Here is a 17,014-nt window from a genome sequence, read left to right on the forward strand (position 1 = left end):
AGTCCTGCCTGGGGACCCTGCCTGGGTTCCAGCTGGCTGGCGAGCCCAGCCAAGCATCACAGCTCCCGCGACATCCCTGAGTGACAGGAAACAACTCGCTCCTTCCAAGAGGCGAAGCTCTGACAAACACTCACTAGGAAATAATAAAGTGGCAAAATAATTCTGCATCGGACACACTTACCAGAGCAGAAAGCGTCTGTGGAGGAGACAACATCTTGTACCATCTATCTTCCTTAAATCCCCACGCTGTGACAAAGTGGAGGACAAAATCATGATGAATGATCGGACACATTTAGCCAGTACCTGTGCTCTGTAACGAGCACACCCGGTAAGGGGGCTCTAATGAAGATCTGTGCCCCCGCCCCAAACTATGCCTCATCAGAAACAAGTCTCTATTACGAAATTGGCGCCTGGTTTTCATATCAGAAAGGATGGAGGCGCGAGGTGTGACATGAATTAACGCCGGCACCTGCAGGTCAGCCCAGCCCTTGCTGGCGGTACAGAGACAAACGGGTTCGGCTCCCGCCACCACCCTGTGTCTGGTTGACAAGGCGCCAGTCGCCTTCCGATTGTGCGGGAACATGCCTGGGTTTTGTTCCTACCCGGCCCGCCATCATTTATTCTGCTGCCTCATTTGAATATGATGAATACTGTAGTCCTTTATTTGTTCACAACAACCAAATAATTGTAGATCCGTGGGCTTTGGGGCAATTAATCACATTTTTCCCTCCACCAATCCACTATAAACATGACATTGAACAATAAAGTACATTAACCTCTGCTTTGCACAAAACTTTGCTTATTTAAACACCACAAGGTTATTTGTTTTCCTTCTTGCCAGGCCCCTGCCACAAGGGAAGGGTGTTGAGGAGAGAGGGCCCACCCCATACCAGCCAAGCCACCCTGGCCCATCCTGGCCCCCAGCTCAGCCAGACATGGGGCAGGGGGCAAGCAGGTGGGGCTGCAGGTGTTGGAGTGAGCATCTCCGGGGCAGGCCCTGTGGCTGTGAGCATGCGTGTGTGTGCATTGGTGTGCCAGGTATGACTATGGATATACTTGTGTGAATGTGTCTGTATTACATGTGTGCTCGTATGCACATGTATTTTTATCAAAGTCTGCTCTCAGAATAGAGGTTCTGAGGACAAGGCCTGTGTGTGTGTGTGTTTATGTATAGGTGTGTATTGTGTGTATATGTATATGCATACATGTATCTGTGTGTGTGTGTATAAGCATTCCTGTGTGTGCAGATGTGTGACCATTTTAAAAAATGGTTGCAAGGTCTTTCACATTTCTCCCATCGAGAGGTGGGGTCTGTGTCCTCCCCCCATGAATCCGGGCGGACTTGTGACTGCTTTGACTAAATAGGATGACAGAGGTAATGCTCTGTGATTTCCAAGGCTAGGTCATAAAAGGTCATACAGCATCCACCTTGTTCACCTTGAACACTCACTCTTGGAGTCCTGAGCTGCCATTTAAGAACCCCAACTACTCCCAGGCCACCACGCTAGGGAGGCCACATGGAGAGACCACGTGGAGAGACCATGAAACCTCAGGCAGAGAGAGAGATACCTGATGAGCACCCAGCCATTCAAGTCATCCCAGTTCAGGTGTCAGAGATGTGAGTGAAGATGCTTCCAGTCATGGGATTCTTCCCAGCTGAGACCCTGGTCATGGTGGAGTAGAAACAAGCCATCCCCCCTTGAGCATAGTAAAATGGTTATTGCTTCATGCCACCAAGTTTCGGGTAGTTTGCTATGCAACCATAGATACCGGAATAATATGTATGTGACACATGCATGTGTGAGTACTGAATGTGTGCATATATCCCAGCGTGTCTCAGAATAGATGTTCCTAGAGCAGGGCCTGAAAGTCTAAGCATGTGTGTAGGGGGTATGTCCATGTGGGCATGTGTATAGGTGCAAGTGCTACATGTGAACGTGTATGTATGTGAGTGTACATAAGTAAGTCTGTGTGAGTGTCTGTGTGTATATTTGGATGCATTATGAGTTCAAATGGGTCGATGTGCTTTTCTGTGTCTATGGATAAACATTTTTGTCCTTGAGAAGATCCTGAGTGGGTATCTACATTTATGTGCACATCCTTGGAGGGATAGTGCTGGGGAGGCCAGCCCCCTGCCAAAGGGCTTGTCTTGGGTTGGGGGGGATGGGGGGGTTGGGGGGCGGGTTTCAAGAAGCTCATGGAAGCAAGACTCCAGGGCAGAGAGAACCCATTCATGCAGCATCTCAAGGAGAAGGAGATGCCGAAAGTGGTGGGCCTCCCGTGGATGTGGACTGAGCACCAGCTATACCAGGTGGTGCCCACACGTCAACAACAGGAGCTTGGCCAATTGATTGGGATGAGATGGAATATGGGTTGCCTTCAAAAATGGCATCTTCAAGAAATAGGTAATTATTCTCCGCCAATAATGATAAATATAAAAGGCAGTTCTTCACAAAGGAAAGAGAAGCCATCAGATGCATAGTCCCTCAACTCAGCCACCCAACATCTTGGCTACAGGATCTGTACTCTCTTCTTTCCCAGCAGGTTGAACAGAGGAGCTCCCCCTTCTCTGAGGCAGCCTCTCCAAAAAGAATCTCATTCCACCTGTCAGTCACTGTGGCCCTAATTGCAGCTGCCATGTGGGGGGGTGGTATCATTGCTGGAGTGGGTTAATAAAGCCTCAGGTGTATGGTGTGTGGCCATTGATTTGGTGAACTTGTTCTTTCTATTCTGATCAGAAAAGAGGATCTGAAACAGAACAACCATAGTTATTTGTAGTTTTGCCCCAGGACTCTATTAAATCTTCCATCCTCTATCATCAAATAGTCCAAGGAGATCCAGCCTGCTTCCATATTGCACAAAACATCACATTGATCTGTTACATTAATGACATCATGATACAGACAAGCAAAGAGTGGCTAGTTCACTGGAGGTTTTGGGAAGATATGTGCATACCAGAGTGTGTGCATGTATTTATAATTTATGTAAGTGGTATTGTATCATATTACCATTCTCTTATTTTTCCAATTGGCACTGTTTTTTAAGATCTATCCAAGTTGTCATCTGTACATATGCTCCTTTGCTTCCTAATAATAGTGAGGGCCAACCCAGACTGCTATTATCTCTCCTCCAAGGAACCTGCAGCAAACAACCTTGTAGATTTCCCATTGTGCATGTGTTAGAATTTTTTTGGGTCCTTGTGTGTGTGCGGGCATGTGCATGCACGCATGTGCGTGCACGCATAATTTGCATGAGTAGTTTGGAATTGCTTTCTAAAAAGGCTTTACCAATTTACACTCCCATTGGCCATGTGTGAGGGATCCTATATTCCACATTTCTGCCATTAATTGGTATTACCCAGCTTTGTAGTTTTTGCCAGTCTAAAGGTGTAAAGTGCTATCTCGTTTTAATTTGCATTTCTTTGACTACTAATGAGTTTGAGCCTTACTTCATGTGCTTATTAGCTTTTGGGGTTTCCTTTTCTGTAAATTGCCTGTCATATCATTTGCCCATTTTTCTATTGGAGTTGATGTCCTCCTCTTGTTGCTTTACAGAGTTCCTTGTAGATTCTAGATGTTAATCCCTTGTCAATTTCAGACTTTGAAAAAAATCTCAGTCCTATCATCTGACTCTTAATTGGCCCATGTTATTTTTTTTTTTTATTAAACACAACCTCTTAATTTTGATGTAATCAAATTCAGCAAATTTGCGCAGTATGGTTTGTGCTTTTAAAGTTTGGAAAATAATCCTCCTTGCCTTTCCCTAAGCCCAAAGGTATCCTCCTACATTTGTTTCTATTAACCCTATGATTTTTAACTTTCACACTGAGATCTTTAATTTACCTAGAGTCCTCTTTGCACGTGAGGCTAAACAGGGACCCAGTTGTAATTTTCTTAGTTGACTGAGCTGGTTTTCACTACCCTGCATGCAAAACAATCCATCCTTTTCCCACTAGTGTGCAGTGCCACCTCTTTTGTCCCTGTTAACTTCCCATTATACAGAGGTAGGTCTTTGAGGTCTCCATTTAGTTCCATTGATACACTTATCTATTCTTGTGCCAACACTACAGTTTTTTTATTATGGTGGCTTTATAGTAGGTCTTACTATTTGGTAGGAAAGTCACCCCCCCCTGGTTCCCCCCTTTTTTTTTCTTTTTAGAGTTGACCTAGTTCTTCATGTACCTTCCATTACTTCATGTAATTTTTGGAGTAGATTTACCAAGTTTTCAAAACAAATACACGCACGCATATACATATGTATACATATAATTGTACTTATGATTGGGATTGTGAATTTATGAATTAATCTGGGGAAAGTTGACTTGAGTATAATGTTAAGTCTTACTATCCAAGTTGTCAATTATCCAAGATTTAAAGTTCAATTCATATGAAAGAAGGAAGACATGAAAAATACATGCTGTATGATTCTTGGGGGCTTGTGATCTTGATGCTGTCACTGCACTTAGAGGCCTTGACTTGGCTGGTCCAGAAACCCAGTTTATTATTATTATTATACAAATTACCAAATTTACCCCAGAAGAGAAATACTAATAGACTGATTTTTTTTAATTAATTAATTAATTTATTTATGGCTGTGTTGGGTCTTCGTTTCTGCGCGAGAGCTTTCTCTAGTTGCGGCAAGTGGGCGCCACTCTTCATCGCGGTGCGCGGGCCTCTCACTATCATGGCCTCTCTTGTTGCGGAGCACAGGCTCCAGATGTGCAGGCTCAGTAGCTGTGGCTCACGGGCCCAGCCGCTCCGCGGCATGTGGGATCCTCCCAGACCAGGGCTCGAACCCGTGTCCCCTGCATTGGCAGGCGGACTCTCAACCACTGCGCCACCAGGGAAGCCCTAAAAGACTGATTTTTAATAGAGTAGAGATGTCAAAGAATTGCTCCCTCAAGAAGCACCAGATAGTCCTGCAGAAGAATTCTACCAAACATTTAAGGAACAGTTACCTTGAACTCTTCTAGAACATAGAAATAGAAAGAAATCTTCAAAATTCTTTTTATGAAGTGAACATAGCAGTGATACCAAAACCTGTCAAAGAAAGCAACACACACACACGTGCACACATATCAACCCTACAAACCAGTCTCACTTATTAAAAAATCCTAAAAACTGTATTAGCTGACAATTTCACCAGAAAAATAATACAAATGATCAAGTAGAATGTATTCTAAAAATGGTTTAATATTTGGAAATTAAATGGTTTACTATCTGGAAATCTGTTACTATAACTCCATAGAAGGTAATCTATTAATAGAATAAAAAGTGAAATTTTCATATTAAAAAAAATAAAGTTCAATTCATAGAGGTCTTATAGGTTCTTGGATTAATTCTCAGGCACTGTATAATTTTTGTTGCAATTGTGATGTATTTCATATTTAATTACATTTTCTTACATTTATGATTTCAATACATGTTACATTTATTACGTTTTTTTGTATTTCATTTTTTATATTATATTTTCTAGTTGGCAGTTGCTGGTGTAGAAAATTCTATTGATTTTTTTTTTTTTTTGGTAGGTAAATCTTGTATCTGAGCAACCTTAACTGAATTTTCATATTAGTTCTAATAATTGGTCTGTTAATTCTATTGTTACCTTAAATGGGTAATTATATCTACAAATAATGACAGTCTTATGGCTTCCCTTCCAAACCTCACAATCTTAGTTCCTTATAGTATTAATTAGAATTTTTAATACTGTGTTAAATGGTATCAGTTATTAGGGACATCTTGTTCTTCTTCTAGGACATAAAGATGTTATGTCTAAAGTTTCTCTTATGTATATTACTTGTTTGGGGATGTAAAAACTTTATCAAATTAAGTAGATTTTTTTCTACTTCAGGGTGTTTTGTTTTTTTTAAAAATAAATGTATTTATTTATTTATTTATTTTTGGCTGCGTTGGGTCTTCGTTGCTGCACGCGGGCTTTCTCTAGTTGTGGCGAGCAGGGGCTACTCTTTGTTGCGGTGCGCGGGCTTCGCATTGCGGTGGCTTCTCTTGTGGAGTATGGGCTCTAGGCACGCAGGCTTCAGTAGTTGTGGCGCACGGGCTTAGTTGCTCCATGGCACGTGGGATCTTCCTGGACCAGGGCTCAAACCCGTGTCCCCTGCATTGACAGGCAGATTCTTAACCACTGCACCACCAGGGAAGTCCTTCTACTCCAAGTTTTATAAGAGTTCTTTTTAATCATAAGAAGGTACTGTAAGTTATCAAATGTCTTTTCTGTATCATTTGAGATTATCATATATTGTCTTTCTCCTTCTATTAATGTTGAATTAAATGGAAATTTTTTCTAGTGCTGAACTATCTTTGTATTCCTTGAATATGATTATTATTTTTAATACGTTGCTGGATTCTGTTAGCAAATATTTTGTTTTGGGTTTTTGCATCTGCTTATAAGTGAAAAAGGCCTGTGATTTTCCTTTTTGCATTGTTCCTATCTGATTTTGGAAGCAGGATTATATTACCCCACAAAATGAGCTGGGCCAAGTTCTCTATTTTTCTGTCTTCTGGAACAACTTGAGTAAAATAGAAGATATTAGTTTCTTAGAAGTTCAGGAGAATTCATATGTAGAGCCATTTAAAACCATCTGGGCTTAGGTTTTTTGTTGGGGGGAGGGGTAGAAAGAGAAGATATCTGACTACCAGTTCAGTCTTCTTAATATTTATTTGTTCAAGTTTATTTATATGTCTGTTCAGGTTTGCTTCCTTTTGCACAAATTTTGGCATTTTATGTTTTCCTATATGTTTAAGTAATTTATATAGGTTCTTGTATTTGTTAACATCTAGCTCTTCCTAATACTCTTTTATTATTACTAACTTCTCTCTATTTTAATTAGTTTTTTCTAGAACACACATTTTGGTTTTGTTAATCTTCTCTATTTTTTTTAACTGTTTCATTGATTAGTATCTTTATTGTTTCTTTCCCTATTTGATTTGTGCTGCCTTGTTCTTTTTCATTTTCTTATTTTTTGATAAATAAATATATTTATTTGATGCCATAAATTTCCCACTAACTTGTTGTTAGTTGTGTCCATGGTTATGACAAGCACTGTTTCCATTATCATTTAATTCTAAGCACTTCTTCAATCCTTTTAGGACTGTGTTACAGGTGGTAAAGTTCAGGGGCCCTGGAGCCTGTCTGCCTGGGTTTGAATCCCCCCCCCTGCACTAGTCACTGGCTGTTTGACCTTGAGAAAATCACTTAACCTGTCTGTGCTTCACCTTTTTCATTTCTATAATGGTAATATTTAAGTGAGTACTAGCTCATGTAAAGGCCACCATAGAACATGCCTGCATATAGCAAGTGCTGTGTAAGTATCAGCTATTAAAGTTTCCAAGCATATGGACATTTTAGCCTTCCTTGAATTGTTAATTTCTAGTGAGATAGTAATCTTAGACAGGGGATGCTTCCCTACTTTTTTGAGAAAGAAGAGAGAAACTATGGACCCATATGAGGTTGGAGGTTTATCAGGGGCACAGTCTTTGTGGCTGTGGCATTCTCCCCCAAAGGCTTTCTTGTTGGGTGTGAGCAGGAAGAAGGCAGGTTGCTTCCAGGATGGAAGACTGCAAGGTAGATGAAAAGGAAGGACAAATGGACAAGAATGTCAAGGACACTGACAAGAAAAGGTTCAAGAGATGATTCATGAAAGAGCAAATTAAATGTGGGGATTGAGGGAGAAGAGACAAGGATGACCCCAGCTTTCTACAACCAGGTAGATAGGAGTACTGGTTCCTGAGAAGGGAAAGTGGGAAGACGTGAGTGCAGAGCTGGGATTCCGTTTGGGACATGTGATGCTTGGGTTCTGGTTGGCCAGGGCCTGTAGTATGGGTGTGGGGCAGGAGAGGAAGAGATGAGAGAGGAGAAAAGTGGGCAGGCCCAGGTAACCCATCTTATTATGAAAATAATCATGAGTGCCAAGAGAGCGATGGGAAGGGGGGTGTTAAGGAGGAGCCGGGCATGGTTAATTCTCTGTTTTAGGAATACCATTCACTCCAGTATGTCAGAGCAGAGAGCAGAGGAGGGAGATGAGTTGGAAGAAAGCTGGCCTTACCAGCCACTGGGCGTCACCCAGGGATGGTTCTATGAGTGTGTAACTTGTGCAGTCACACAGGGTCCGGCATTCTAAAGAGACCCACATTTGGCTTAATGCTCTGCTTTTGCTATCCTAAGATTCTTAATAATTTTGTCTTTGAACTTGGGTTTTGTAAGTCAGGTCTGATGGGACTTGAGCGTGTGCATGATCAAAGGAGATTTGCACAGTATGCCTGTCTGCCACGGATCCTTATGATGCCCTTTGAGCCCAGAATCTTGGTGGACCCACAATCCATGGGGTCTTGCACGTTCATAACTGTTTGGTTGGTGGTCTTTATATTTGAAGGAGAGTTCACCCAGACCTAAAGCCTTTGGCCCATTTTTCCCCTTAAATATCTTTAAAATATTCCTCCATTTTTAAAACATAAAATGTTCCTATCTAGAATCTTGCTGCCATCCAGATTTTCTTTTCCTTAAAAGTAACTTGGGGGGCTTCCCTGGTGGCGCAGTGGTTGAGAGTCTGCCTGCCAATGCAGGGGACACGGATTCAAGCCCTGGTCTGGGAAGATCCCACATGCCGCGGAGCAACTAGGCCCGTGAGCCACAACTACTGAGCCTGCGCGTTTGGAGCCTGTGCTCCGCAACAAGAGAGGCCGCGATAGTGAGAGGCCCGCGCACCGCAATGAAGAGTGGCCCCCGCTTGCCGCAACTAGAGAAAGCCCTCGCGCAGAAACGAAGACCCAACACAGCCAAAAATAAACAAATAAATTAATTAAAAAAAAAAAAAAGTAACTTGGACTTTTAACTTGAATATGTAAAAGATTTTTACTTAATCTTTAAGGAACAATAATATCACTAAGCTAAGTGTTGGTGTTGACCATTCTAGATTAATTCTCATAGGACAGAGTGTACCCTTTCAATATTTAGATTCAGTCTTCTTATATTTTAGGAAATATTTTAATTCAGTTTTTAAATATTTATTCTGTTTCATTGTTTAGGCTTTACTTTTAGGGCCTTCAATTATGCATATGTTGGACCTCCTTATCACATAGTTTTGTTGAAGAGAGTGCCTACGGATTTTTTTCCTTTTGCTGCTACATTGATTTTCAGGGAATGTTTTGGGGTTATTGAAAAACTACACTGATACCACAATCTCCATATGACTAGAATTCTCTTATTTTCTATATTTAATTATTTAATTTATCTGGGATTTATTTTGATGAACAGCATGAATTGGGGAATCTAGCCTTATTTTTTCCTTTTTTAAAAAAAGCAGCCATAAATAAATAAATAAATAAATAAATAAATAAATAAAATGCTCCCAATCTTTAAAAAAAAAAAAAAAAGCAGTTCCACTTTTTCTTATTATAAAAGTTATATGTACATATTGAAAAAAACAGAATAGATGAGCAAAAGGGAAAAAAGCTAATTATAATCCTTCCACCCAGAGAGAACCATTTTAACATTTTGATCTATATGCTTCTAGGCATTTTTAAATTGGCTGACCTTGGGCAAATTACTTAACATCCTTGAGATTTAGCACCATAATCTATGAAACGGGAGAAATAACATATTTCATTGACACTAATATGCCATCAATTGTAAGAATTACGTTTTTTTGCCACTAAGAAAGAAAGAAAAAAAACACTGCCAATTAAACTATGACACATAAGCAATTAATTTTAGGTATGTTGATACATAAAAATTTAACCTTAGAATCAATTGAAAATGGTAATAATGACCTTATAGGACTCTTATAGAGATAAGATGATATAATGTATATAAAGTATGATAAATGATAACTGCTATCATTTCATCATGTTAATATAGTGAAATTTTATTTATCTAGCTTCCTATTGTTGAACATCTAGGTTTTCTCTATTATAAACATTAATATATAATTCATTAATTAATAAGTGCAAATGATCATAAACTATTAAATCTTAATGCTAACTGAGAAATGCAAATCAAAACAGCAATACTATTTAGCACTTTTCAAATTGCTAGGATTCTTTCACATTAAAGAAAAATTAGGAAAACCTCAATATCTGACAATACAATGTAACTAAATAAACCGTGATTCAATGGTGGTCTCAGCCATAAAAATAGGTGATTTACAAAGGTGAGCAATTAATAATGTCAAACGCTACAATTTATAATGAAAAACACAGTTATGTATATCCTTGCACTTAGCAACAGGAGTTACAAGAAGAGACAAAGACAACCAAATTAGTAGTAGGAGGCTTTAATTCACCTCTTTAAGTTATGACATTTACATTAAAAGGTAATAATATAAAATACCTAGAACATAATTAATGAGGTAAGTCTAAAACATAATCACACTGACTAATCATTAAAAACAGTGACTGCACATTCCTTTCAAATGGTCCTATCAGTTTACAAAATTGACCATATATTAATTCAAAAAGAAAACAAAGGTAGACAACATTCTCTGATCACAATCAGTATAAACAAAAATTAATAACAGTACTCAAATGCAAAAAATATTTTTCTGCCTATAAAATTTAGAACTTTCAAACAATTCTTGGGTCAGAAAGAAATCAAACTCCAAACTTTAAAGTGTTTAGAAAATTGTGATAGTGAAAATCCTAAGTATTAGACGTATGAAATAGAGATAGAACAGTGATCAGAAGAAAATTTAGTCTAAAAAAATCAGAAGGAAGGAATCATAAAGAAAAGACACCAATGAATTAGAAAAGAGGCAAAAATACAGCACTACTAAATCAGGTGCTAGTTCTTTAGGGCAAAAGCAATAATATATCAACAGTTTGGTAACCTAATCAAAAAATGAGAAAGTAAAAATACACAAAATAATCATGACAAGTGGAAAATCAGTACAAATAAACAATTATAAGCATTGTAAGAGACACTTTGCTAAACTTTGTGCAAAAACATTTGACAACTAGAAGAAATGGATACTTTTATTATGAAAAAATAATTTATCAAAACTGACCCCAGAAGAGAAAGAAATAATAAACAGACAAATTGCCATAGAGGAAAGAGAAAATGCTGTTAAATATTTACTCACTTCCTTGAAAAATAACCCATCCCAAACAGTTTTACAGGGGAATTCTACCCCTGTTTTAAGGGGCAGATAATTCTAATGCTACTTAAACTATTCCAGTGCCTGAAAAAAATATTTTTAATGTTCAAATTGTTTTTGTGAAGCAGAGATACACAGGTGTACATACTCATCACATGTACATACATCTATGAATATTGATATAAAGTCCAAATTAAAATAGCAGCAAACAAAATACAACAGTACTTCAAAACAAAACTAATACACTATGACCAGGTGTTTACTATAGTAATATAAGAATGGTTCAGTATTATAAAATCTAATATAATTACTTGAAATCTATTAAAATCAATACTTAAAAATGTATTACCTATTATGTAATAAAGCAAGTATAGTAATATGTTAATGGTAGAATGTAAGTGATAGATACATGCTTGTTCACACTGTAAGATTCTTTCAACTTTGGTATATGTTTGAAAAATTTCATAATAAAATATTGGGAAAATATCTATTAATATAATTCATCATATTAATAGGTCTAAGGAGAAAGATCATGAGACTATCTCCATGAACACTGAAAGGCATTTGACAAAATTCAATATCTATTCTTAATTTTTAAAACATTTAATAATGTAGAAAGAGATTTATTCTTTAACATATAGACTCATTTCACCCCATAAGCCAGCATTATGCTTAATGGGAAAAACACTAAAGCATTCCCATTAAAGTCAGGATAAAACAAAAATGTTCAATATCATATTGGACTATTATTTAGCATTGTTCTGGAAGAAGTAACCAATGTAATTAAAGAAAGATATTAGAGGTATGAAAATAAGAAAATGGGACATTAAATTATCTTTATTTGCAGATGATACAATGAGATGATATAACTGTATAGCAGAAAAACCCAAGAGACTAAACTGAAAAACTATTATAAAAATAATATAGTTCAGTAATATAGTTGGGTACAAAATTAAGAGTCAAGAGTGTGTGTATGTGTTTGTGTACATTCTTGATACTTCAAATGCTTAATATTTTATAATGAGAAATACGTGATACATGTGTAAATAAAACTTTGAAATACTGATGATGACTTTAAAAATGGAAAGTTTATTGGTAGAACACTCAAAATGTAGATGTCAGTTCTTTTAAAATTAGTTTACCATGTGATGGGATCCCACCGAAATGCCAACCGTATTATTTAATGAAACCAGATGATTTTAAAGTTCAGATAAAAACAAACCAAAATAGGAAACCAATTTTTTGTGTGTCAAAAATTAGAGGGAAATAGGGCACCAGATAATAAAATATATTTTGAGGATACATTAAGTACAGCAGTGCAGTGATGGTACTTGCATGTATAAAGAGATCAGTGGTACAGACTAAAAGTTCAGAATTAGACCCAGATATGCACGGTGGTTTAGTATATGATAGAGGTGGCATTTCAAGTCAGTGTGAGAAAGATTGATCATTCCGTAATAAGTCCTGAGATAACTGGATAGTTATCTGGGGAAAAAAGTTAGATCCCTAGTTTGTACCTTACACCAAAATAAATTTTAGGTGGGTCAGAGATTTGAATACGGGAATTGAAAGCATAAGCCACAGATGAATGTTTTTATAATCTTGGAATGGCAGAGGCTTAGTAAGTATGACAAAAACCCAGAAGCCATAAGAAGATTGATAAATTCAACTACCTCTTAAAAAATCTGTAAGGCAAAAACCATCAGAAGCGAAATCCCAAGAAACTACAGACTGGTGGGGGGGTGGGGAATTATTTCTAACTCATATCACAAAGAGCCAGGTTCTCTAACATATAAAGCATTCCTAAAGAATGGAAAGAATAAGAACAACCACCCCATAGGGGGAAAATGTACAAGGGTCTTAAAGCATGCATTCTCAAGGGGTGTAATAGGCCTTCAAGGGGGCAAAAATTGATTCTTGGCGGGTGAAATATCTTAGATATTACAATGGTTTGTGGCCATCCAGAGCTCAACTCTAAGGAATAACTCTTATTCCTTAAAATAATTTTTAAATTAATAAAATTATTTAAAGTTTTCTCCTTATGAGGTTGATAATGAAAAAGAGTTAAGAAATATGAATTTAATCAAATAGTTGACAGAAAAGGAAATATAGATGGTTGTTGATCACATAAAAATATGCTCACACAAAAGCTCTACAGAAGGTGTTCGAAGCAGCATTATTCATAATAGCCAAATGGTTGAAATAGCCCAAATGTCCATCAACAGATGAATAAAGAAAATATGATATATTCATGCAATGGGATATTAGTCAGACAAAAGGAAGGAAGGAAGTACTGATGCATGCTACATCATGGATGAACCTTGACAACACTATGCTAAGGGAAAGAAGCTGGTCACAGCAGACCACATATTATATGATTTTATTTATGTGAACTGTCCAGAAAAGGCGAATCTATAGAGACAGAAAGTACATTGGTGGTTGTTTAGGGTTGGGGGCGATGGGGTTTTGGGGAGATGATAGCTAAAGGATACAGGGTTTCTTCTTGGGGTGATGGAATGTTCTAAAATTGATTGTGGCAATGGTTGTACAACTCTGTGAATATACTAAAAGGCACTTTTAATGGGTGAATTTTATGGCATGTGAATTTTATCCACTGAAGCTGTTACCCCCACCCCCCCAAAAAAAGATCAGTAGTAGTGGTTCTTAGTCTTTCTTTGGAATGGGCCACTTTGGTATCTCTTAAAAGCTATGGATACCCTTCCAGAAAAATTCACACGTGCGGGAAAATTTGCATTTAATTTCAGTGAGTCTAAGGACCCCCTAGAGTCCCTAGGAGTCCTGGTGGCTCAGATTAAGAACTTCTGCTGCAAAATATCTAGTGATATGGAAATACATTTATTAATTGTCATTAAGTATGCAATGCTGGTTCTTAAAGATAGAATGATTAGAATGAATTCATTTCTGTGTTGTGTGCATGCGTGCATTGAGGAGAATTAGCATCTGCAGAATATCAGCTCTTCCCAATCTGGAACATTTCTCATTTATTCTTGTACGCTTCTCATTTATTCAGGTCTCCTTTTATGTAAAGTTTTATGGTTCTCTTCATATGTCTGCACATTTTTTTGGTTATTTAATAATTTGGGTTGCTTTTTTGAATTGTACTTTTATTCCAGTATTGCTTTATAAATTTTTATTGCTGCTACATTTATTTTTTAAGCTGCTACCTTACCGAACTTTATTAGTTTTTTAACGTCTCTGTTTTTTAAAAATTTTCAAAATGTAAATATTATTTTTTTCTGAATACAAAAGTAATACATGCTCATCATTTAAAAATTCAAACAATTTAAAAGAAAGTGAAAGTACCTCAATAGTTCTACCCCTAGGAGTAACCACTTTTCTTAGTTCTAAGTATTTTTCAATTAATTTTTTCTGAGTTCTGAGTATTTTTCAGTTAATTATCTGGGATTTCCCAGATAGAAAAATCATATCTTTAATTAATGTGTGATAAGGATAATGTTTTGAGGATATTAAACCAATGCTTTTTCTTTAAAAAAAAAGTCTTAATTATGAGATATTTCAAATACACAAAAAATAACAGGGAATGATCTAACAGATACCCATTTTACCATCATCAGAGTTTTGGAGTCCCACCCATCCTTTTCTTACCCTCCTTCCCCCAAGGACATCACTCTCCTTAAGTCGGTGGGCATCATTCCCATATGTTTACAACAAATAATACACAGAATTCTTTGGGGTATTTTAAGTTTACATGAATAGTAGCATATTGTCCATATCTTTTTAAAGCCTTATTTTGAGATTTACTCATGTTGATGTATATAGGTTTAGTTTATTTATTTTATCTGCTTGCTAGTATTTCATTGTATGACTATTTTTCCATTTCCCTTCTAAGGTACAGTTGTTTCCATTTTTAAACTATTACATATAGTGCATGATAAACATTCTTACCCACGTGTTCTTAGGTACATGGGAAAAAATTTATCTCGTGTAGCTACATGGAAGTGGAACTGCTGAGTCACAAGGCATCTTTAACTCAACTAGGTCCAGTATTATCAAAATATCTCCAATGTGACTGGACCAGTTTACATTCCCACCAGCACTGTATAAGAGTGCTTATTTCTTTGCATCCTCTCCATCACCAGGTATCATCTGATTTTTAAGTTTTGCTGCTTGATGGATGTGAAATGTATCTCACTGTTGCTTTAATTGCATTTTCCTGGTTACCTGTGAGGTTGCAGAGCTTTTTACGTACTTATTTACTGTTTGGGTTTCCTCTTGGAATTGCCGGTTTCTAGCCTTTGCCCATTTCCCCATTTTCCCCTCATTGATTTGTAAAGGTTCATTATATATTGTAGACACTAATATTTTGTTGCAGATAGTTTCTCCCAGACTGTGGTTTGTCTTTCATTTTGTTTATGATATCTTTTATTGTATACAAATATTTTATTTGTGTATACTGAAATTTATTAATGTTTGCCATTATGGTTAGCACTTTTTCTGTCTTGCTTAGGAAATCCTTCCCACCCCAATGTCATAAACACTTGTTCCTATATTTATTTCTAAAAGTTTCAAGATTTTTCAACTTACAAGTAGTCTTTAATCCACCTGGAATTTATTTTTTTATATGATGTGAGGAAGGGATCTAATTTTATAATCTCTTCATAGGGATAACAAATCATCCCAGTGTTGTTTTTCCTCTTTATTTTAGAAAATTTCAAACATAAAAAAAAGTACAGAGAATAGGATAATAAACCTCATGTACTCATCACCCAGCTTCAACAATGATCTAATCATGGCCAGTCTTGTTTCATCCATACCTTCAATCATTCTCTCTCCTAAATTATTTTGAAGCAAAGCCAGACGTCATATAATTTCATCTGTAAATATTTAAGCATGAATCTTTAAAAGATCAGGTCTCTTTTTAACCCCAATAACATTATTACATCTAAAAAAACCCCAATTTCCTCAACATCAATAAGCAAATTTCTACAAATTATATCACAGTTTTCTTTTTGCAGTTGATTTGAATCAGGATCCAAATAAAGTCCATATATCAATATTACAGTTGGTTGAATGTTTCCTTACTGTATTTTAATATATATGTATCTCCTTCCTCTTTTCTTCTCCCTCGAAATTATTTATTAAAGAAACGCGACTTGGTTCTGTACTGATTCCCACATTCTGGCTTTTTCTGATTGCATCTTTGTGGTTTCATTTAGCATGTTCTTCTGCCCCCGTGTTTCCTGTAAACAGTTAGTCTAGAGACTCGATCAGATTCAGCTTTGACATTTGGTAAGAATACTTCATATAGGATTTTTGTACTTCCACTAGCAGGTACATAAAGTCTAACTTCACATTTTTGGGATGTTAACAACCACTGATGTGCCTAGATCCATTATTTCATTAGGGCTAGAAAAATGGCAATATTCTAATTCCATCACTCCTTTATCATTTATTATAGCATCATTTATTAAATAGTCCATCCTTTGGCCACTCTTTTGTGCCAGTCCCTTATATGTGTGGGTCAGTTTCCAGGTTCTCTTTTCTGTTCTTTTGATCTGTTTGTCTGTCATGGCACTAATGTCACATTATTTAAATTACTCCAGCTTCATAATAAGTCTTCATATCTGGCAGGAAAATACATCACTGAATACATCAGCTTACACACACACAACAAAAAAAGAGCTATTCTTGACTCTTTATGATTCCATATATATTTTGGGACCAGCTTACCAAGTTCCATGAAAAACTCTCTTGTTTTGGAATGGCACTGCATCAAATCTATACATAAAGTTAGGGAGAATTTCCATCTTTATGATAGTGAGTTTTTACATCTACTAATGTCACTTTTCTATCCATTTATTTAGGCTTTTTATATACTTCAATGAAGTTTTATAATTTTCTCTTTAAAGTTCTTGCACATCTTAC

This window comes from Balaenoptera acutorostrata, chromosome 6 (genome assembly GCF_949987535.1).
Source record: "Balaenoptera acutorostrata chromosome 6, mBalAcu1.1, whole genome shotgun sequence".
Classification (NCBI taxonomy): Eukaryota; Metazoa; Chordata; class Mammalia; order Artiodactyla; family Balaenopteridae; genus Balaenoptera; species Balaenoptera acutorostrata.